The sequence below is a fragment of the Corvus brachyrhynchos genome, unplaced genomic scaffold (assembly GCF_000691975.1).
Source record: "Corvus brachyrhynchos isolate BGI_N302 unplaced genomic scaffold, ASM69197v1 scaffold26, whole genome shotgun sequence".
In the NCBI taxonomy this organism is placed as follows: Eukaryota; Metazoa; Chordata; class Aves; order Passeriformes; family Corvidae; genus Corvus; species Corvus brachyrhynchos.
Window position 1 is genome coordinate 10,006,738 of NW_008239324.1, and position 23,643 is coordinate 10,030,380.

General features: G+C 36.7%; 2 long non-coding RNA genes across 8 annotated transcripts in view; one reads left to right on the plus strand and one right to left on the minus strand.

Annotated features, from left to right (window-relative positions):
* LOC103620312 overlaps window positions 1-23,643 on the plus strand; it is a 193,049-nt gene that overhangs the window by 104,453 nt on the left and 64,953 nt on the right. The gene's annotated exons all lie outside the window — the stretch shown is intronic.
* The window catches only part of LOC108448321, a 44,722-nt gene continuing 22,384 nt past the window's right edge, over window positions 1,306-23,643 (minus strand). For 4 of the 7 annotated variants that reach the window (XR_001864163.1, XR_001864162.1, XR_001864164.1 and 1 more), the window contains 2 exons: window positions 21,941-23,354; window positions 1,306-13,591 (listed from right to left, as the gene is read on the minus strand). This is a non-coding gene — a long non-coding RNA (uncharacterized LOC108448321). Of the gene's footprint in view, window positions 13,592-14,615; window positions 14,760-15,118; window positions 15,373-21,940; window positions 23,355-23,643 lie in introns of those variants that run through there. The other 3 variants (XR_001864160.1, XR_001864165.1, XR_001864161.1) reach the window with 3 other exon arrangements.

Sequence of the window (23,643 nt, forward strand, 5' to 3'; positions counted from 1 at the left end):
ATTATATGGAACTCTGGTGTTAGGGTGAGTTCTGTAGTTGTATACTTGGAGTCATACAGTTATTCATTTCTGTGCTCTGTCTAAGCATTCTTAACATACATATCCTCCTAGCCCAGGTAAGCACACAGAAGGATTGTCAAACTTTTTTACAAGTGGGAGGTCATTGCCTCAAGCTACTTAGGAAGTCATAAGATTCAAGAGACTTCCCTCTCCCATTCCATGCTCTAAATTACAGAACCATCTTTCCTCCCTCATTTTTTCTAGCTGTCCAAAGTGATCCACAAAAACAATGTACTTGATTTCTCAGTGAAATAAATTTCATAGATCTACAATAAAGGACACTTAACAGTCTTTCTACAGTTACACCTAATTACTCAGGCTCTTGAATATGCATTGCAGAAGTACCTGTGAATTCATCAGTCTCACTGCTCAGCTTTAATTGCTTTACTTTTTGTTGTTTGATTAATTTGTATTGTTGTAGCATTGATGTTTTCATTGTTCTACTTAAAATAATTGAACAATGAAACCTTAAAATTCTTTGCATGTTGTGCTTGTAAATTTACACCTAAAACCCCTTGAATATAATGTTCCCAAGCCACCTAAAGAGGAGCAACTCACACATGCCAGTGCAAACATCATTCTATTGCAGTGTTTATCACAATAAAATAGTGAGTTTTTTCATTGAGCTATGTGTTCTGAGCAAGATGCAGGAGAGCCTGGGGCTGTATTTGATCACAAGCTTCACACAATCTGACTGGGTCAATGAGTTTTTCCAGCCAATTTACACAATTTTCTGTGTGTGGACAAAATCCCTGGATTTCTCCTTAGTGTTTATCAAGGTAAGCTTCACAAAGTATTTCAGAAATCTCTCTTTTCCTTCCTTCCTGCCTGTCTGCCTTCTACTAATGTTGGACTGATGCACACTTCTGTACATCTATCTTAAGGTCAGCATGGTCACTACCATCATGTCATCTTGTGTTTAAACAGAGCAGGATTAGCTGGCCACATCTCTATCTGGGCTGCCCAGGGAGTCACGTGGAATCTTTGCTACACAGAACTCCTCCCAGAGTGGGAATGCAGGCTATGCAGAATGGTTGCCACCCTGTCTGCAAACAGAACAGCAAAAGTTCTTCCAGTTGATGAAGTCAAGGTGCTACAATTAAGCTTCACAGCACAACGGACACTGCTGAAATGAATTTCACTTCTTAAACTCTTTCTTCTAGAAGTTCACCATCACAGCTCCTCATTAATCCCCCTTTATGCTCCTGGAGTGTAGTTTGAATTTAGAACTTTCTCGTGTTATACTTTTCCACGTTCCTGTGTTTCAGTAGTATTTTTTTTTTTTTTTTTTAAGTACGTAACCTGGCCAGAATTTTTTGAAGTACTTGGCATTTTGGTACAGAACTATTAAATGTAATGAGGTTTGAAGTACAGTTTGGGAGGCACACCATGTTTGCAGGTCTGATTTGTACAGTTTGTCAATTATTTGTGCATCTGAAGTGAAGCAGTACTATGTGTAGAGGTTTTGTGAGACATGGGGCTGTATCATACCATATTTTTCCTTCCTATTTGAATAGTAGTTTTTTTAGTTTTGATGTTTAGGTTGCAGAGTTTCTGAGCCTGAGCCCAAGTAAGGCTTTGCTGTGATGGTACTGGATTGAATGCAATTGAAAAGAAACAAATAGGGCTTAATTTGTTGGTAGTGCAGAAATCTGCTTAATCTTAGAGTCAATGCCTGTATGGTTCATATGAGAAAAGGGGAAGCAGTTAAATTCTTTATGGTGTCCATGAAAAGTGAAAGTGGATTGCTAGAGTCTAAACTTCTGTTCTCAATTTTGTCACTATTATATTGTAGGTAAAATTAGAGGAATTACTTAATGTGTACTAGAGATCACTGAAAATATTAAATGGACTTTTAAATTTTTATTTGTAGTTTCAAATACGATTAGAGAACAAGTATTTAGGGGTTAATGTTCATTCATTTGATACGTCCTATGCTGATAGATGGTGATGCATTTAATGAAAGATGGCAATGGTCTGACTGGTGGAATGTTTGTGAGGTAGAGGACAGGTTAAGGTTTACACTTGTGCTCTTAACACTGTCCTTTCTTGCATCTTAAACTATTTAGTTTGGAAGCACTATGTTCTTCAAATGAGGTAAGAATTTAGTATGCTGTGCATCTTCTCTTAATACATCTGCTCTCTATACAAAGCAAGGTGGAAAAAAGCAACAAATAAAGCCATAGAAATTGTATCAGTAGCACTTAGTTTTACATCCCATTTAGTGCAAAGACAAAGCAAATCAGCCCATAACAGAATTAACCAAAAAGAAAATGAATGGATCTAGAGAAATGGTCTATCTAAAACACTAAGTGGGGTATAAATAAGAATTTCACTAGTTTTATAGGAGGATCCTAGAAACAATCCTTTCCCAAGGTAGAACTAAGTTATTAAGTATATTTCTCATTAATATGTGGTATCCGTAACTGCGACACAAGTATTGGAAAGTTGGATAATGGTGACAGTGTTATCACCATTCTGCATTGTAAATAATAAATAATAAGGTCATTATTTCTTCATTTTTACCACCCTTCTTTGTGGTCACACTCTTCCTTGAAGATGTTTTGGAAAGGAGAAAAATAGTACTTTCTTTTATCTTGAATCATTTGGCCTGCAATAAGTTTTAACAAAAAGCAAAATAATGATAAAGAAAATATAATGGACTCTCAGCAGAATCAGCCTGTAAGAGGGATTTCACTGCATACCATACAGAACCTAAAGCAGGTTTCCATGTTTCCACCCAACAATTAGAGCATATCCAGCTCAATGGATCTTACAGTGTACAAGGTATAATCCAGGCATTTCATCCACACCTTCTGGAAGGAGCTACTGTTTGTGAAATGAACTCACATATGAACAGCCACATTGGCAGAAGTGTGCTGGGAAATGCCACCACTGATCTGTGGAAGGTTTTGAAGATGACCATTTCAACAGGCAAATTTCTCACTTCTCACGTCCCGTCAGACTTGTGTTTGCAGCTAACTCAGGTTTGGTTGCCTTGCAGGTTTGCCCCAGCCTTCTCGGCTTTAAGAGCCATTCAGTTCTGTAAAAGTGTCTTGCTAAGTTATGCCAAGACAAATAGCAGCAGAACTGTGTCTATGCTAGGCAATTGCACCAGTGTAACTATAAACTGAGACAGTTAAATCAGCACTGTGTGTAGACATAAGTACTTCGCTGGATTTCAGTCAAAACGCTTTAAAAGTAATGTTAAATTTTGGTTTTGTGCCAGCTGTGGGCCAAACTGAACCACCTGTATTCATATTCTATGCTTAGCTGTAAGTACACTTCAAGTACATTCAAAATTTAAGACGAGAAAGTCCCACTGAAGTAATTTAAAACTTAAGGCTATGCATCTGCTTAACTTCTTTCCTGACTCAGGAGGGACTTAAGCATGTACTTAGATTTATATGCTAATATTTTCTGCTGAATAAGTACCATTATTTTTTAGAATGGCGATCAAGAAATTCTGATTTTGGATGTAATAGGAAAATTCCTAGATTCATTCAGCCAAAGATAATTGCTGTTTGGAGAGCTTTGCATGCTCATGGTAAGAAAAGTATGTTTATCCAAGAAAAAAAAAAACCCTCTTTAAATTAGTACAGCCTACAACACAAAATTATTTTTATTAACATGTATGCCGTAATGCTAGAAGTTGTTATATGTTTGACTCAACCCAATAATCACACAATGTAAACGACAGCCAAACAAGAGCTTGAATTAATCTTTGCACTGCAAAGATTAATTAACCAGAAGGTTATTTCACACCATTCTTCAGGGCAAAACATATAATTTGCTCTAAGGTTACAGCCTCTTTACCTTGCCAGAGTACTTTAAAATAGTTTTGAAATTTCTTTTTGAGGAGCAAGGCAATAAATTATTCCCAAGGACATGTTAGGTAGTACAAATTCTGCCAGTAGAGCAACTTCCAATGTTATGAACCATACAGCTGACTCTTTTTGGGCCACAAGCCTTGCCAGGATTATCCATTTCAGTCAGTCCCACTAGAGGAGGATTCTGCATGCATGCACTCAGGTGAGCTTCACTGGCCAAACCGGTCCTCTCCCAAATCTGGGAGATTCCCATCCAGTGCCAGGCCCTCAGGAATATTCCTTCTTCGTCTCATGTTTTGTGTTTGAATGATTCTGCTTGAGATGATAATTAAGCTTGTAGAATCTGTTTTATGACATACCATTAAATACTTTTTACTCTTTCCATATGATGCGCTGATATCTTTTCTGTGCAAAAAGGGTGTCCAACAGTCTTCAGAAGAGAGGGCTTTATGAAATCAGCTTCTTATCAAATCATTAGATTTCATGGTCCAAGCTCTTTGTTCTGCTCTTGGGAGTAATATTTGTGTTGTACCAAAGGAATTCATGTTACTGTATTTTTGTCTGTGTAGTCTGAATGCCTCAAAACTCACTTTTTAGGTGTGCTGGAATTTGATTCATGCTGCAGTGTGTGCTTACACAGATCTCTGAGATTTTCCCTTTTCTATACAAAAGGCAAAACAACTTTTCAATTTCTTTTTTCCTTTCCCACAGCTCTGTTCTTCACTTGGAACATGATAACATATTTAAGCAATGAACAAAGTGGCATTTTAACATTAATCCTTAATGTTATTGAAATGTTTGAACCTGTATATTTTTCACTGTCTCATACACCATTCTAATTTCTTTTACTCTTTTAAATTCAGACATAATTTAGAATGGAAAATTACATTTTAGAATTACACCTGCAGCATGTAGTATTAGTATGACTTTTTCATGTCATGACAGTGATGTTTCTACAATCTATACATATTGATTTAGGCTGATAATAAACAATTTGATTAGGCTCTATCTATAGGCTGTCATTTCAATCACTGTCACTGTTCCAATAGAGTGGAAGGCAGATAGCAGACACATATGGCAAGATTTCTCAAAATAAAAACTCTGGCCTGATTAGAGCCCTAGGTTCAGTGAATTGGACAAGACAGCTCAGCTGCCAGGTTATTAACTCCCTCAGAAAATACTCTGCCTTTTCCCCGGGGCCAGCCTGAATATTCTGATCTGGATCGATAAGCAATCTCCGGTGTGTACAAAATGCCAGCTAGAATCATTTGTCTCAGCGCAGTCTCCTTACAAAGGATAAAACACCTGCAGTATATGGCCTTCTCTCCCTCCTCCCCCACCTTCCCCTTTTTAACTAATGACCCACAAAGAAGGAAGAAGTAACTGAATCTGTTCCATCATCAGGAAGGCTCTCTCAGGTTTGTTTTAATGATCACAATGGCTACCTTTCAATCTTACAAAAATTATATCAGTCGTGGTTTCCCTGTGGCATGTTTATGTAAGTAATGTGAACCACAATGTAATGACAAGTGTACAGATGTCATTGTAAGAGGGCCCTTGGCAAGAAGATATCTCAGAATGTCAGAATTTTAATGAACCGTGGACTGCTGGTAGGGTTCTCTTTGGTGGTTGTCTTTTATATTTGTAATGTGTGCTGTGATCTGTTGCTTGGGCCTGAGATTTTTCAAGAGTGTTTAGCAACAAAGGATACTTTACAATTTCTTAGAACAGAATCATTGTTTTCCAGAGTGGTGGTGTTTTCCCAATCCATTACATATCTGTGGTTTTGTTCGTAGCAGTGCTGGATTGCAGCCATATAAGTTGTACTTTCTTTAGATGCCAAAAAGGAATTTTTGTCTGAGTGAATTCAGAACCATTCAAAGCTTTTGGACTTTTTTTTCACATGTTGACCTATTAATAACTTGACTCAAATTAAAATCAAGTATCTGCAAGGCTTGAGAGAATCTGCAAACCTCCAAGTTTCTCTCCTTCATTGATTATTTATTACAGCTGGAGTCACAGGACAGAACCTGCTATTGCCTAACAAGTCTGTAGCTTCATATCTCCCATGCTGTCAAAAAAAAAAGCTGAATCTCCTCAGCAATCTACGTAGAATTTACTGAGCAAGTTCTGACACTAAATACCTGTTTCTGAGTATGGATGAAGAATAGAGGCCAGTTTTGACTTATTTTTCCTGGCTATAGAACTAGCTCCTCATCCAGCTGTTAATGACAGCATTGTTTGGACCTCAGTTTAGGTAACTGTTCACATCTGTATGCCTACAGAAAGCTTACCTTGAGTTAACATAAACTGAAGATCCATGCCTAGTTAAAAAATTAAGTGTTTTTTCTATGTCATATTTGATTATGACATCATAAAAAAGCATTTTGTGTTTGTATTGTCATCACTTGGAAAAGGAAGGCTTGCATTTACTCTCTGTCCTTCTTTGCTGCATGAAGTGCCTTGCCCTCATAATGTCACGAAATTAGAATATTGCCTTCCAGACAGCTCCCTTCACATTTGCTATCCAAAACTTCAGGAACTAAAGACGCTTTTAAAAAAGAACAATGTAAAGGAACAACTTTAGTGAATTGATTTCTCAATGTAGAAAACACATTTCCTATCGAGACACTTATTAGAATGTTTATCAGAGAAAATGCACACGGTTTATAGGAAAAGCTGATGTTATGTTAATTCCCATTATTATATACAGATGATATTGAGGAAGATGGAACAAAGTGCCTTTAAACCGTAGCTGATGACTTTTTTTTTCCTGTTTGTTACAGTTTTATTGTAGTGAAATATGTTCATTTTAGCAGTGGAAAACTGCCCTAAATAGACAGCATAAGAGCAATAAGATGTCACATTGCAGACAACAATTTAAAAATGATGTGCTCTAGAAGTAAGGCTTTTAGACATTTTGGTTTATGTATTAAAAGTTCCCACAAATTTGATTGAGAATGAGCCTTTGATTGATATTTGCTGCAGTTATGCTGCATTAGACTCGATTTATCCACCACCTCTCATTGTTGCTATTGATTGATTTTTAAATTAGATGAAGGCAATCAGTAAATACCACCCAATCAAGTCCTAAAAACATACAGGAGATTAGACAATTTAGGGTAATCAATGAAAATATTCTGTGATTTGCTACCACTCAATTTTGACCATAAATTATGACCATAACTTGCAAGTTAGTAAGCCATAAAACAAGTGGATGTGACAAGAAAAACTATAAGAAATGAATTAAGGAGATGAAGAGGAACCACTAGTGTTATCATTTAATGAGACAAAATTACTCTTTATACATATCTGGCATTTCTAGTTGAGTCTTGCCAACAGCATTGGAGTACAAGAGCACTAACACTTCTCTTATTTTTCTAGGATTTTTGTTTTGGGGATTTTTTTGTGATATAAAAATTGTTCTTTTATGTAACAAATCAGTTTGAGCAATAACTAATCTACCTAATTGTGTTGCAGCAAATAAATTAATGTAATTTTAGGTTTAAAGCCTGCTGCTTGCTAAAACCCATCACCTTTATCTCATCACCACCCTCATCTCAGGCGCTTGCAAAGACTAATTTTAAGGTCACACTTCTACATGGAGTTGTATTCTACAAACTTTAAAATGTAGCAAAAATGTAATGATAGTATAGACCAGCACTTTGAGGAAGCTGTGCCAGTACACTTTCTCTGTGATACATGTCACCTGTTTCTTATATTCTCGCAACAGTCTTATTAGGAACTAATTCACATACCTTTAAAAATCTGTTTTAAAGCTTATTTGCTAGCTGTAAATAGGTGTCCGCGTTTTTTCTAGTTATGAACTTCAGCATCTATTTGGAATTTCTAGGGAGTATCTATGCAGTTCTAGGCTGAAAAGCTGCTTACAAATATATAAACAACTATTAACAGCTATAGGCTATATTGGTATGAATTGGTGATATAAAGCAAATATTTATCGTAAATGTGCTCTGTTAAAAAAGTAGTACAGATGTGATACTGAGCAGCATGAAAAAATCTTCCTGGTTATGCCTTTATGATCCTCTTTAGAATAAAGAAAACTTGAAAAAGGAGTCCAGAATAATTTTTGGGAGTGTTGATCATAGAAAAGGATGAAATGAAGATACTTTTGACAAGAGGAAAACTCATGTGCCTTTTTCTACACTAAACAGAAATCTGAGAGGCCTGAAAACTGCCCAGGACCCTTTGAAGGGTGATGAGATTGTTAGAGAGGACAGAAGGAAAGAACACTCTCACTGCACTCACACCCACTAAAATGCAAAAGTGACTTTGGAGAGCTTGATGGTAGAGCAATTCCTTTGATAGCAGATAAATGCAAAATGCACAGGGGGAATAAATATTGAAAATATTTGGATTTATATTTACCACGGTTTACTTAATTCCCAGTAAAGACAGATTTCATGTTGCAGCAGAGAAAGCTGAAGAAGTCAGAAGAAAGCATTAGTGGTGCTGCAAACAAAAGATTAGTCAGCAAATACTGACTCTGTGTCAGCAGGTGGACTCTGTGTGAGATAATCCAGAATTAGAACATTGCAAGGATTTCATGCAGGAATTCCAAATTCTTGCTGTAGTAGACAAATATCTGGCACTAGCAACTATCAAAAAAAAAAAAAAAGGTAGTTATTCTTAGCTGGTTCTTTAAAAAAAAGTCATTTCCTTTAGCCTAGGGTTTTAGAATCATTTACTTTTCTGCACAGGTCTGTGGAACAGTATAACAGCATAAATCCATGTAAGTGCTGGGCTTCTTATAAGAACAAGTTTCTCTCTGTCAAAAACACTACTCACCTGAATTCTGAATTTAACATTAGAAAATGTCCAAGTCTGCTCTTTCGCATTTTCTATGTTATTATGTACATCTGTCTAAGGCAATCCAGTTTGAAGAACTATGTGAATCCCTAATAGAACACAAAACCTACCCCAGCTTACTAAATATTCTCTTTTAAAATATCATTGAAATGTACTTTTCTTTAACTCCTGCATTTTATCAGATTCTGCATGCTCATAAGATTTTAAGAAAGAAGAAAATTCAGTGCTAATAATGCCTTTTCTTCCTTCCACATAAATTTGGTACTAGAGGAAACTTCTGTGTCTTACATCATTGTCATAATTTCTAACAAGTACGTACAATAAGACCGGAAGACACATAGGTCTCAAAAATTATATAATATATAATATATAATTACTATATAATATATAATATATAATATATACCTCCGTCTGTAGGTAACATTATTTCTGAAATCTGAGATTTTTATTTTAATGTGAAATCTCCTTTGCAAATGCATTTCCAGCTTATTTCTAAAAGATTCTGGATGTGATTGAACCTGTGGTAGAAATTTGCAAGATACACAGTTAAACTGTGAAGGCAGGAAATGAAACAGCTCAGAATCTGAACGAACTCTGAAGCATTTGCATTCCCATATTTAAATATTTGCCTGAATTACACATGAGCTATAACTTTTCACTCACTGGAATTTTTTGCATTCTCTGTAAGTAATAGTGCTAAGACAAATCAATGTTTATATTATTGCAATATATGAATGTATCCTGTTCAATCTCATGTTTGTGTGAGTTAAAAAATATACAAAACCCCAATAACCTCTAGTAAGTAGGACAGGAAAGGGAGAGAAAAAAAGAAAACCCCTGACTTGAAACAAAGACAGGGACCTACTCGCAGTTCCTGATGGACTGATGCAATACAATGAAGCTGGTGTATTCAATATAACTTTTAGAATAATTGCCTGGGAGGTAACAAGAAGAAGTACATTTTACTTTATCATGGTACATAAATAAAAGGGCAGACTAATTAATCATATAGCTTACTAAAAGTGCTTTTTATTTTGCCATTTAGTATGCCAGAAAGATCATTTTCTTTAATGTATATACCCAGTATTAACATGATTTAATCCATCATGTTCTGTATTATGAAATTACTTTGTTTTACTCCCTGATCCAGCTGAAGATCATTAACCCACACTATTTTCTAAGTCATACATCATTTGAGTGTATTACCTCATATAGCAAAAAAGCTACTTCCCTCGGTTATACACTCCAACTAAGAAATCATTTTTTCTGGATGTTGCTGACAAGAGGAGCTGTTTTCATTAGAAAGCAGATGGTTCACTATTTCGATTCTGTTTTACCTTCACATTTGCTCCAGCTCAGAGTTCTTTGCTGCCAGTTACCTCATTACCTCTCGCAACATCCATGTCCCATATCCCTGACCTAGCCATAAAATGTGCTAAACAAGCAAGTGCTTTGCCTTCCCCCAACACCTTTATTTTACTCTGCATCCTCACCTGTTGTAAGTCAGGCTTCAAAAAGCAGCAAAGTGAAGCCAATCATCTGAACAGAAGGTTAAACTCCCACAGTTCTGCAGGTGTTTGTTAGCTGAGAGTGCCAAAGGTGTAATTTACATTTTCAGATTTTGAGCTTGGACGTGCAGTCACACTGCTGATGAATTTGCCTCACAGAGCTTTAAGGCAGAATCTGGTCTTCTGTCATTTCTTGTACTTTTCCGTTTTTATGTTTATGATAGTAATATTTTCACTGTTATATTCTCTGAGTCTGTAGGATGCACGTTCTACTTGGGCTACTTTGGGTGCCTGGTAAGTGTCAATAAATAGTGGTCTGCAATGTAAATGAAAGGTGTGCATAATAGAGTAATGGACCTTTGTGAGTCAAAATGAAGACTGAAGAGTTCCTGGAGATATGTCTTGGTATTTTTAGAATAAAAAAGAATAAATTATGTTTTTAAATAGAACACTTCAAGTAACAGAAGTAACACCTGTTAAGTTTCAGACTGGTTTTAGTTATCTCTAAGCATTTGCCTTGAGAAGTAGACTTTCATTCCAGTTAGGCAAGGAGACAAAAGGCTTTCATTGCTTAAATAGAAAGCCACTTACTGGAGATTAAATCCTTAGAGGTAAGCCCATCAGTACATACCTTCAGTTTCTCCGCACTATGCATGTTTTGGTTTTGATCTTTCTATGCTGAGGATAATACTCAAACATTGTAGTAATAAATTCTACCTGCTTTGTGTAATTTTTTCTGGTTTCTATGATATCCATCACAAACTCCATTTTTATTATAGCTTCATGAAGTTTTCAGGGGCAAGGTTTCACTTTTTTTTTTTTTGCGCATCCTTCATAACTTATGTCAAATTTACCTTTTATTATTACCTCTTATACTTGCCATGTGTAAAGATGTTATCTTTTTTTATTCACACTGGAAACTAATACAGAGCTTGGCAGGAATAAGTGTAGAGTATTGGGAGGGATATTTGGTTTTGTTAATTTGAAGAACAACATGTTCACTAATCTTAAAGTGCATCATAGTCAGGATTGATTTAAAACAACGATCTTTGTAGAGTTTTCACTGAAAAAGGAAGAATAAAGGCCTGTAGTGAACATGTTGACAAAATTCAAGGAAAAGATCATAGACTTGGAATTGTTCCAAACATATATGGGCACCAAGGACAATGTTTAGTTATACTTTAATAAACTACTGTACAAAGAGTTCTGAATGAGCTGGGGGGAAAACATAAATCTACAATATTGGGAAAGGCAAAGCTGAAAGTCAGCCTGCAGCTAATAACCATGTCCAGTTATGTTATTTTTATGATGACACAATACCTAAGCTACTGCATGTGGCATACAAATAGTCATGCATGTTGTACAGCATAAAGAATATGCAATTGGTTGAGCTTGATTTGTACCTGTCTGCTTATAACATCCATGGATTCTGGCCTACTCTCTGTTGCATGCAGCCTCAGCAGCCAGCCTGAATACAGCTCACAGCCATAATTTGGCTACAAATAAAATAGAGCAAAAATAGGAGGTGCAGGTGCTGCTGCTTGCACATCATGAGCCAGAAACTGAAAAAGGTCAGGCACAGAGACAGCTTATCTTCTGCAGGAGGAGCTGGGCACAGCTGCCACTGGGGCTTTAGAGGAGGCCTTTACGCAGTAAAGTCTTTGTTGCAGAACTTTAACCTCCTCTCATTGGTGTGGACAGGTTTGCCAAAGTGATGAGAAAAGAGAAGACTGCACAGGCTTCTGGAGGGACTGGATTACCCACACTGAAGTATGTGCAGTGTCAGAATTTACTGCAGTAAACAGAGAAAAGATGGACTTTTTGGTTTATGCCTCTGAGTGCTCCACAGAATGGTATTTAGCATTGATGTCACCCAAGCCAATTTTTTTTCTGCTCAAGAAAGCATTTTGAAACTACCAGATTCTGTTAATGAAAGTAATTATCAAAACTGAAAAAGGATATAGCAACACAAAAGTAGTACTGTGAACTGTTGGTACAAAACTTTGTTTTCAGTATAAATAAGTTAGTGGGTTTTGCTTTAATAGTTGTGAACTTACTTAATATACACAAAAGTTTTTTCTAGCCTTGATTTTGTCCCTGCCTGAATGTTGACAGCATAATCACAAAACATTATAAAGTATCATACCCTGGTAAAATAATTCCAAACAAAACAAATGAGAAGCCATGGGGAATTATAGCATAGGATCTTGACAAGCCAAAATAGAGAACTGTAAAGTACACCAGGTGTCATTGTAGGATTTGTGTGTGAGTGACTGTATAGAGTACACTGACACTCCTGATGTTTAAATAAATCACGTGGAGGAACTCCACCTGGTATTCTCTGGACTAAGTGAAGTACACTCTTCAAAATTATATCAAAAGCAGTTAAAAATGTAAACCATTAAAATGTGATAGTATAGCAATTTATTTATAAAAATGTCATTTGCATTTCTGAATGCTGTTTAACTTCCATGCTTGTTTTGCTGTTTTCAAATAACAAATAGACCATTTCAGATTCATAATGAGGTATGAAATAAATGAGAGGGTACTGAGGGTGAGTCATTCATTAATCATAAGCAAAACAGGGACAAATTCAAGGACACAGGAGCACAAACTGTAAAAGTAATAGGTTGCATAACCTTTGTATTTAATATTAACTATGTTATGTTTTTCACATGAGTTCTGAGAAGTTGAGTTTTTTATGTTTACATGAAACTAATCCAAGGTAAAATTTATTTCTCAATATTATTTTATCCTAGAGGTTGCCCTCTTTTTAATAAAGTACAAGACAACGAATTCTAGCTTATCACATTGTTATGAAGATTTAATAGAAGGGTTAGCACAAACATTGAGGGCTACTGAAACTTTTGATTTAAGATATTCCACTTTTGACTAGAATGTACCAAACCCTTCTTGTTTGTCATGGCAGATCTCCCATTAAGGACATAAATTCACCTGGAATTGGTTGTTTTGGCCAAAATAAGTTATTATTCATATTCATCTGTCAGAGAAGGATAGAACAAGAACTATTATTCAAACCATTCTGTGTCTTCATCCTTCAAGAGGTTAATCCACAGTGACTACACAATGTGCAACAAGGTTGTTTACAGTTTCCAGGTGATGTGAGCATTTAAAGAGTTGGTGTAGCTCAAATAGACATAATAAAAATAATTTGTTACCCATGTCAGATTTCAACAAAAACCCCACAAAAATAAACTAGGTTGAAGTAAGGCAAGGTGAACTGGTGGCACAGCAAGGAGTCAGCTCACTTCAGAATCACTAAACAGATGCATCTCTCTGTTCCATGTGCATTCATTTGGATGGAGCCAGCATTAATGTTATTGCCTGTTATTTTGGAGTTTACTGGAATGAGAAGGAGAAAGAAAGGAGAAGAATCAGAGTGAGAACTCTGCACATAACTTGCTGTTAGAACCTTTGTGTTTTGTGGCCCCCAGTGTGGTACCCATGGCCAGCCCTGTGAGTGTGTCTGCAACTCTTTCTGCGTGGAGCAGGAGTGGTGGGGGTGACCAGCATGCCTGGGAGCCATGTGCTGGAACCCCAGCACAGCTCCCAGCCCTCACAGCATGGGTCACATTGGGCTCTGGGTGGTCCATACCAGGTCATCTTTCTGCACACAAAACATGCAGGTACCCAGCAGATCGTGCCTCACCTCAGTCCTGTTGGGATCACAGGGAGCAGTGCTCCATGTCCAGGCACATGAACTCGTTGGAGTTCTCTGGAGCTGGGCTACAGGGGCATTGATGTGCCCTGGGATCCTGCCCTCTGTGAGCTCAGGGTATGGGCTGTGTCTGCACCAGAGTCTGGGTGTGTTCCTGGCTCCTCCAGCCAAATGGGCTCCGCTTGTAGTCCTGATGGAGGAGCTGCACTTGAACTGCTTATTAGTGCCCTGTGCTTGTCCCCTCTGTCACACACTGTGCCTTGCACCCTTTAGTGGGGACAGCCGCCCCGTGAGCTGCTGCAGCCCTGGTTGGAAAGGCTGTGACCTCGCTGGGGCAGAGAAGCTGCACTGCTCTGTGACCTGGGGTCTGACTCGCAGCAGTCTTTGCTCACACTCTTGCTTAGCTGTAATTAATGCATGTTGTTTTGGTGCATATCAATGTCTGACTAAGCAGTTGCCTACATTTAGACTGTAAAACAGGAATTAATACACCAGTGGTTAATATTTAGATAAAAATTGTGATTCCTCAATATTTCCATCCCCAATTTTTGCAACTTGAAGCAAAGTTGTGTCTGCAATTCTGTATTCAGAGGGGAAAAATTGTCTGTTGGTTAAAAGTACATATTCTACCAGCTCTGTTTGTTCTCCATAAGCCTGGATGAAGAAAGTATCTTAATTTTTAAAACTCACATTTAACTAATTTCCTACCTTCTCTGCTCCAACATATCTACATTTTATAAATTGTATTGGTGTTAACTTCCCAGTGTGCTTAAGGTGTTTCTTCCTTATATGAGAAGCTATATATAAGCTGCAAGGTGTTAAAGCCAGTAATTCTTCGTAGTGTTTTTCTTTCTAAAGAAATAGAAAGGACATGATCAATGAATAGACTGATATATTATCAAAACTGAAGAATTTACCCAGATCTCTGAAAAATCATACATTCCATTCGAGCCTGTGTATTATGAGAATCTCATAATATATTTATCTTCAGTGTAGATGCATGTGGTTTAAGTGTGGTGCCCTGATTTAGATTCCAGAGCAAATAGGTTACCTATGATATTATCATTCCCAGAAACATATTGCCAAGCAGTGCCTTTCTCAAGCCATATGGGTAAAGGGTTCACTCTGTCCCCCATGCTCCTCTGCTTGAATGCTTTTCCCAAGCTCCATATCAATCTTTAACTCCTCACTTTTAAATTAAGATGAAATACCATGGAGAGGAAAGGGGACACAAATACTTCCAAAATCCTAGCAAATAGGTTTTCTCACTCTTCCCTGTCCTAAGCAAGACACTTAAAATGATGAAGCCCATGAAGTCTTCTCTCTGCTGGACCAGGTATTTCCAAAGTTTTTGAACCAATCTCGAATGTTCCAGCAGAATATTTTTTTTTCTAAGAAATCCTCCAATGTTGTTACAGAGTCTTCAACTCAGTGCCAGAAATATTTTGCTATGAGCCTGAGAAGTCTGTCAAAGTAGAAAATTAAAAAAAAAAAATCAGTACCATATCAGAGGAATGTTCCTTTTATAGGTACCCTGCCCTGCTTTTGGCATGGTGTCTGGCACAAATAAGCCCTCTGAATCTGAGCTGGGCTTCCTCTGTACATCAAAAGATCCAACTTCAGAGCTTCTGTTATTCTACTTTCAGAGGCTGTTCCTGTAGCAGAGATGGAGGGTGACTTTATATCCAGAAGTTAAAAGGTGGAAAGAGTTTGACTTTTGGGGGGGGTGGGGGGGACTTGAACTTATTTACATCTTCAGCATATTTGAAATTGCTGTTCAAATACCTGCCAATGTATTCATGACACATATCAAAGCTGAAGGAATGCATTTAAGCAAATGCCCTCTCCCAGGGTAATGATTAACACTGTGAGAATTCAGCTTGGTATTTATTGTATCATGAGACAAGTAAATTAAACTCCAAGCAAGTAATTATCTGTTTTTTTGGTTTGTTTTTTTTTTTTAAGTATGCAATGACAAATTATTAACTTTTGTGGTAGAAGGGTAGTAAAAACACAGGTCAGGCAGTACCCGTGGAGTCTTTTGAGACTCATTTGTTCACACCTTCTGTAGTATATAAAGAACAGAGTTCTTATAGAAGAAGGCTTCCTGTTTCCAATGTAGTAGCTAAGTCATTATATACATTTAAAAAAAATATACCTTTCTGTCTTCATTACTGTATTAAAAAATAATCCTTGCATTCTCTATTGATTTCTCACTCTTCACCATAGCAAACTGCACCTTCTGTTCTGTGCATGTTTCAATGGACCAATCAGTCCATCTATTTTCCTGCCAAATTTTGGTATGATCATAAACATGTCAGCACTGTGCCTATTACAAAATCAAAATTTTCAACCTTCTTAATTCTGTAGGAAGGGGGTTTTACTTCACTAGAAAAGTACTTATTTTTCTTGAAATGCAAATATCACCTTTTAGGAAAGGTATTGCCTGGAATATTCTGCCTGAAACATGAATGCTGCAGAAAGTTATAAACACCTAAAATTTTGAGAATTTACATTAGAAGAAAAATACTTGGAAGTTATTAACTATCTCGTTGTTAAACCTGCATCTAGACCTTCCTGTCTGCAAAGACTTTAAGGTTCTAATTCCGTTTTGCAATTCCTGATTTTTTTCATGGTAAGCTAACACTGTTTAAAGGCTCAAATGTGTTTCACCTAATTTTCCTTATATCTCCAGATAGTACATGGCCAAGTTATTTAGATACAAATAAGCCTTGAGAATATCACCAAATCCATTCTAATTTCATTCATGCCTTGGAGATAATAATTTAAAGAGCTAGTCACTGCCTGCAATTAAGCATGGAGAAAATAGATCCGTCCCATAATTTATGTCTGCAAAGGTTGGGCTGGATTTGTAATTAATGTTTGCTCCTTTTAATGAAATACTCCAAAGGTCTGCACTTCTGTCATTCATGGAGGTAATTTTTCAATTGATTAGTAAAATAATACTTGAAAAGTAAATGCACCTGCTTTAGCACAGAAATGTCTTAGTCAAGTAGAGACAATGATTGGAGTGCTAAAAAAATATCATTTCAATACAGTAGAGACTGGAGTTTTACTCCTCCAGAATTCAGAACTCCCACTAAAGAGAAAAAAAAAGAAAAGGTAATTAAACCTCCAACAACTTCCTCAGCATGCTTTCATCCAGTTTAATTCCTGGGTGGTTTTCAGCATAGCTAAATACTTTTATTTCAGGCACAAGCCTGAACTGCAAGTGAAATATGTCTGGAAAGCACATGTTACAGCAAGACATTCTTTTTATATTTGTGTACCTTACTATTTTTGGAGGCCATGAACAAATCATTTGATATTGGAAATTTGTTTCCATTTTGGTTAAACACTTAAAATTTGACAGCTCATTTGGATTATATTCTTATTTCCTTTTCAGGATCAAACCTCTTCAAGCCTGCAAAGTGGCAACACTTTCAGTTCCTGCAACTGCTGGTTTAAAATGGATGGTAATGTCCTTTCTACAGAGCATCCACTATCAAAGCAAATGAAATAAAATAACAAGCCACCTCTGCCCCTTTTCAGCAAATTGATAAGGATTTTCTTTGAATTAATCACTCCAAAAAACAGGTTTGATGACTTCTGCTGCTTTGTTAATTTGGTCATTTTGACCCGAAGGTTTACTATTCCTGTATTCCCGAGACCTCACGTTTTGTAGGAGTTTATGGGAATAGACTGTAAGTGGACCAGACAGGATGCAGAGCAGAAGCTACAGTCTGTGCCAGACTACTTGAGGGCCACAAACATGGTAATCCAAGAGGTTTTGAACCTTGTGTCATCTGGGACAAGGATTTTGCTTTCAGAGAAAGAAGCAAGAGGAGGGAATACATGCGGTGAAAGAAGCCCTTATCCAATGCTCAGCCTAATGGGGCAGAGTAATCCAGACAGCGGAGCAAGGGGATGAGAGTCATCAGAATATTTAACTTTAAAGATAAAAGTTTGTCGTTTTAATGCTGCAGTTTTTGAGTCATCTGAAAGATCCAGTTCTTATTAAAGCAAAGCAGCACCTAAGGACTTTTAAAAACCAGCACCTTGAACTCAGTGTAACTCCCATTAAAGTCAATGGATGCTGAGTCAGACCTTAATTCTTTCTGCATCTTAGAGATTCAAAAGGTGAAAATCCTGGCACTACTGATGTTTTGCCATTGACCTCACAGGGTCGGGATTTCGTGCTAAAAGCCATAAAATGGCACTGACATTTTGTCATTGCTGTCTTGGATCAGATTCATAACAGTGACCCAGGAGAGAAAAATCTGCATAATCCATTACTACTGTGCATCTACCCGATGCTGTCTCACCACCTTCTACCTTTTTTAAAGAGAAGGAATAATCTATAATTTTGAGCTGCTTTTATTTTAACTCAAGTGAAGAAGAATGGAAAAATCCTGGTATTAATTTTTAATAATGCTATTCTAACCTTCTAATTCTTGATTATTTAATATTTTATATTAATTTAATTGGGAAAGTCTCTTTTGGAAATGAAGGAGGTTTTGTTGGGTGATTTGGGGTTTTTTTTCAATACCTATTCTAATAAGGCTTTGTAGTAAAACTGGAAGGCAAATTTCAGATTTATAGCACAGTTGGATGAAATGTTTATGATTAGCAGTGAGAACTATGAGGAGTTTATATAACTCCTTAATGATCCTTAACAAAATATTTAATTAAAAACCAGCTGGAAAGATAATCTTGGTTAATAAAAGGAAATCAGGGACTGAACTGATTTCTGTAATGGAAGAGTACTTGCAATATATGATAAATACTACATATCGTTAGCAGTAACACTAAACAGTAACAATAAGTAATAAGTAAGCGGTAACAATAAACTGAAAAAACACAAAATTTTTCTGCCCCCCCATTAAATTTTCAAGATTGCAAATACAAAATATTGGCTGTACATACAGATGATAAAAGTAATAGATTCCAAATTCACGGATACAAATGTACTGAAAAATTTAAAATTTGGGCAGGAAATAATATTCTATATAACATGGTCGCATTGGCACAGCTCATTGCATTACTTTGTGGCAGACCCTGTGTCCAGTGCTTTCAGTTATAATTCTGGTTCTTCCTTTTGGCAAAGCTTGGCCCCCTACCAGCTCTGGGTTTATAACTTTCATTGTAGTGACAGACTTGCTGCCCTACTGGAATCAGTGGGTTTCATGTATTTAAATACAGGCATAGCTTGAGCTGGGGGTGTTCTGCTTATTAAAGCAGTAGATGTTTACATTTGGAAATGAAAAAAGGCTGCTTGTGAGTTTTGTGCACACTTTGTTTTTCCTTCATTAAAACTACTCTTTATTAGATAACTTCAGATCTTGAGACATTAGGGATACTCATATTACTTAACTTGGTTTCTCTGACCTCTTTCTGAAGAAGTCTGTGGAGACTAATTTAAAAATCTCCCCTATATTCCTAGAGGAAAGTGATGTGAACATTCCTGTTTGTGTCAAACTGCACTCTGAGTGCATGTTCTGACTTTACTGGAGTAGCTTGGGCTTTCCACCCTCAATGAGGCCTTGGTGACCTCTGAATTTTATGCAGTCGAAGGTCCAAGTCAGGAATGGTATATTATTTCTAAGGAATGTGTATTTAAACATAAGTTAACAATAAGATTTTAACCATTTTCTTTCCTCTTAACTTTAATGAAAGCATGTATTTATATGCTGTGCCTTTGAAAATTAATTTCCTGGCCTTCTCTAAGGATATAGGGGTTGTGCACAATGAATAGTTTTTCCTTGTATTATTTATGAACGTAGGGGTATAATCTAGTAGCCACTCCCTTTGTACAAATTTTTAAGCCCTCTAAGTCACTTTAGTTGCACTGAACTTTGAGATGAGAATGAAGCCCTCTTTCTCTTTATTGGGAGTTTTTCTTAGAATGTGAAACATGTTTACTTCCAGAACACCGTGTAAATATCTCTTGAAGAGGTGCTTTGCAAATAAGCTATTATGGTACTAAAGAAAACATTGATTAGTTTTAAATGGCAGTAACAATTCAAGTGTATGTAAAGACAAGTGCATTTTCTTTTGAGGTTAACCCTCTGAATTTAATAATTGAAGGAAAAAATACAATAAGGTGCAATAGAAGAAGCTGCTGTGATGTGCATTATGCAATTATGACTGCCATAACTACAATTACCTTACCAGATCATAGCATGTTTTCTCCTCAGAGAAAACAAAACAATTATTATTACTTTTTATTTGGAAATCTGTACTGTTTGGAAAAAGTTATATGCTCTGTGATGATTCTGTTGATTCAGAAAACCAGTCTGTTGGTTCAGGAAATCTGAAAATTCAGGACACCACCTACAGTATCCAGCTGAAGCAATCTATTTATTTTTGATCTTGTCAAAGTTGTTTTCAAATGTGAAAATTTTTTAGGGTATACCTTTGCCAGTTCCCTCAATTACATCATGTGACATTTTGCTTAACATACAAAAGACCAGAATTATTAGAAGAGAGATTTTGGCTGTATATTGTGCAGTTTAACTTGGTGAATTTCATAAGTCATTAACTGTCTAGATCAGAGCCTGATTGTACAATTCACAGAACCTGTGTGCTGGAAAGATCCCATGTGATGACTGTGCCTACATAGTCAAATTTGTTGCATAAGGGAATACTATAACCTCTTCTTCATCACATAAAATAGGCCAAGAAGTAGGACTACAATTATGGTAGCAAAGATTCAGATTAGATGTTAAAAAGTAGGGATATTAACTAAGAGGTTGTACTGTGTTAGGCTCAAAACTATATTGAGGAAAGGTGGTGGGAAGGTGTTTGGCTAATGAAACAATATGTAAGTGGAAACTACAGTCTGATCCATAGTTCAGGGAGTTTGGTGTAGTTCCAGTAAGAAGCACATTTTAATTGGGATGGAGTTAAGGTTCCCTCATATAAAAGAAGTGTCTGGTTAAAGTATACACACTAAGTGTAATTTTAAGGATAACTTTTGACAAAGAAAGATTTCCAAGAGTCCCTTGTTATTCCTTGTGGGGTGTAATTAATGTGCATCTTTGTTGCTCAAATCCTAGCTGTAACTCCTCTGTGTGTTGCAGCTCTTTGTGTTTCATATCAAATTTTCTGAAGTCTCTCAATCTGTTTTCCATGGATACTGGTGTGTTCATACAGACATGTACACTTTCATTTGCAGTGATTTCTGATCTAGCATAGTTTTGTAAAGACCTCTAGCTCAGTAGCATTAAAGATGATAAATGAATATATAAATCTAAGGGGAAAGCACTAAAGTTAATAGTGAGGAGGTTTTTTGCATAAAATAACTATGGTTTCCAACATTTTACAAAGTCTCTTCTCAGCTTAATGTGTGCTGATAAAGATCCATTCTACTCCAACAATTTCGTCTCATCTCACCACCCCATATCTGCAGTTTTTCCTTATGTCTATTCCTCTTAAAATCCAATTGTCTAGTTATACTAGTATTTATTAAAAGCTTGACTGAAAGGTCTTTGTTTACCCAAAGATCTATTTTTATCATAACTGTTTATAATGATTAAACCTCAACAACTTAAACACTTTACACAAAATAATGTATTTTCAATAAATTGAAATATTAACCAATCATATGTAATGGTTCAGTTCTAGCAAATGGATTGCTAGAAATCCTTAGGGTTTCATATAAATTGAAAACTGTATTGACTGACCAGGCTGCACTCGAATTGCATTGCATTTGGATCAAAAAGCACAGAAAAAGTTCTCATTATAGTTCCCTGACATTAATTTGAGCATTTTTATATGTGTGTCCTATTAAGTACTTTAAGTGCTTTTTGATAATTGTGCTTTGTAGTTTTTACAGCACTTCAGCCTATTCCCAGTTCAATTTCCTCTTTTATCCGATGTTTGAAATATTGATTTCTGACAGATAAAAGCAAACCTTATAATCTCAGCAGCATGCAATAAGTGAGTAAGACGGGGCTACAGAATGCATCAGGGAATGGTCATATTTGAAACAGTCTTTGTTTTATTACATTTCGTCAACAGAATTTACTTACCGCTTGCTGATATTTATGTAAAAGCAGGACTCCTGATAGTCCAGTGATATTACCAGTTCCTGGTATACTTTTGCATTTAGTAAGATAAAAGAAGAAACTCCCTTGGTGGTTGATGATTGCAGCTGCTTAAACTGCTGTCAACTGGCTTGAAGTAACTGTGATTTATCTTCCTCACATTGTGCAGCATTGTGTCCGTGAACTTCCAGAGTTTGCATTAAAAAGTGACAGCACATCAGAGTGCCAGAAGCTTCTCATATTGTGGCCCTGAAGGTAAAAGCAAAAGAAACTGTCTTGGTCTGTGTTTGGAAACCCTGTCCAAAACCTCTGCAAAGCTCTAGTGACATGAAGGAGATCTTAAAGAAATGGGTTGGGATTTTGAACATGGACTAAATACAATTAAGGGATGCTAAGGAGTAGCATTGGTGCTTTGCATATTTTCAGGATGTTTCTTCTGCAATTTCTGAAAACTAGAAAGAGGAATCCAGTCCAATCCAATGAATAGTTAATGGTATGCTAAAAATTCAGTTTGCATTTATTTCCTTTTCATTATCCAGTGTAATCCAGTGTCTCACAAGTATCATTGCGTTAAACATCTCTGCTCAGTTCCACCAGCACCCATAGTAAAAGAGCAGAATATACAGGGAATTAGCTGCTTCATTTCTGGCAGTATTGCTTCTGAAGCTGTGAAAATTCAGAATGCTGTTTTAGAAGGTGAGGAAAGTTCCTCAGGTTACACAGTAGCTTTGGCAATCAATAGTAAAGCCTGTCAAGGTGAGAATGGAAGAGTCTCCATCCTGAGCACCAGGTTTGGAGGAAACCGAGTGTCTTTCTCTTGAGGCATACATTTTTAAGAGGGATTGATGTACCTGACAAAACAAGCAGGTGCAATAAAGGAAGGAGGAATATGATTTTTAATAATTTAGACATTTTTAAGATGAGCACAGAGATTTTATTCAACCCCAAATTAGCAATTGTTAATTCAGAAACATTTTTTTTGGCTCAATCCTGGAAACACTTAAAATTACTATCTTGCATCTAGACCTTCACATGCTTGGGTATAGAATAGTTTTCAAACTAAAGACATTTAAAAATGCTATTTTAGTGAATTTTGATTATTATGGACTGGAGCTGGAATTCTGCCAGTCACTTAGCAGAAGTTTACTCTCCGACCAATTCAAGTTTTCATTACTAAGCAATTACTGTTTAAATTTTTAAGTGATAAGCACTTAACTTCATTCTGGAAAAAGTGGGTTGGTGATAGCAAAGCCTGACAGTGTTCTGAAGAATTTCAAGGCTGGAAAAATTATTTGGTTAAGGCTGCCAGGGAGAAAAGATCTTCTGAACTCTATAGGCTTTGGCGATAGGGCTGGAGGAGCAGAGCTTGCTTGGTGGCAGAATGTGCTAGAAATGGTTCCTGTAGGGAAGAGAGAACAGAGGAGTAATTAGGAAGGCTTGTTAGCCTAGGACTTGGGTTTAATATGGTCAGAGCCAGAGCTCCAAACACAAGGAATATGGTGCATTGCCCAGTCAGTCCTCCCTCCATCCAGACTCCATCCTGGTTGCTGACATCAATATGTGCCATGAAGTTCACATGCCAACGCTTAAGCACAGGCAGAAAATGCTGTTACTGACAGAAAACGAGGATGTACTGGAGCTAAACTTTGTGGGAAGGTTTATTCAGTGATGATTTGACAGTCGGGAAG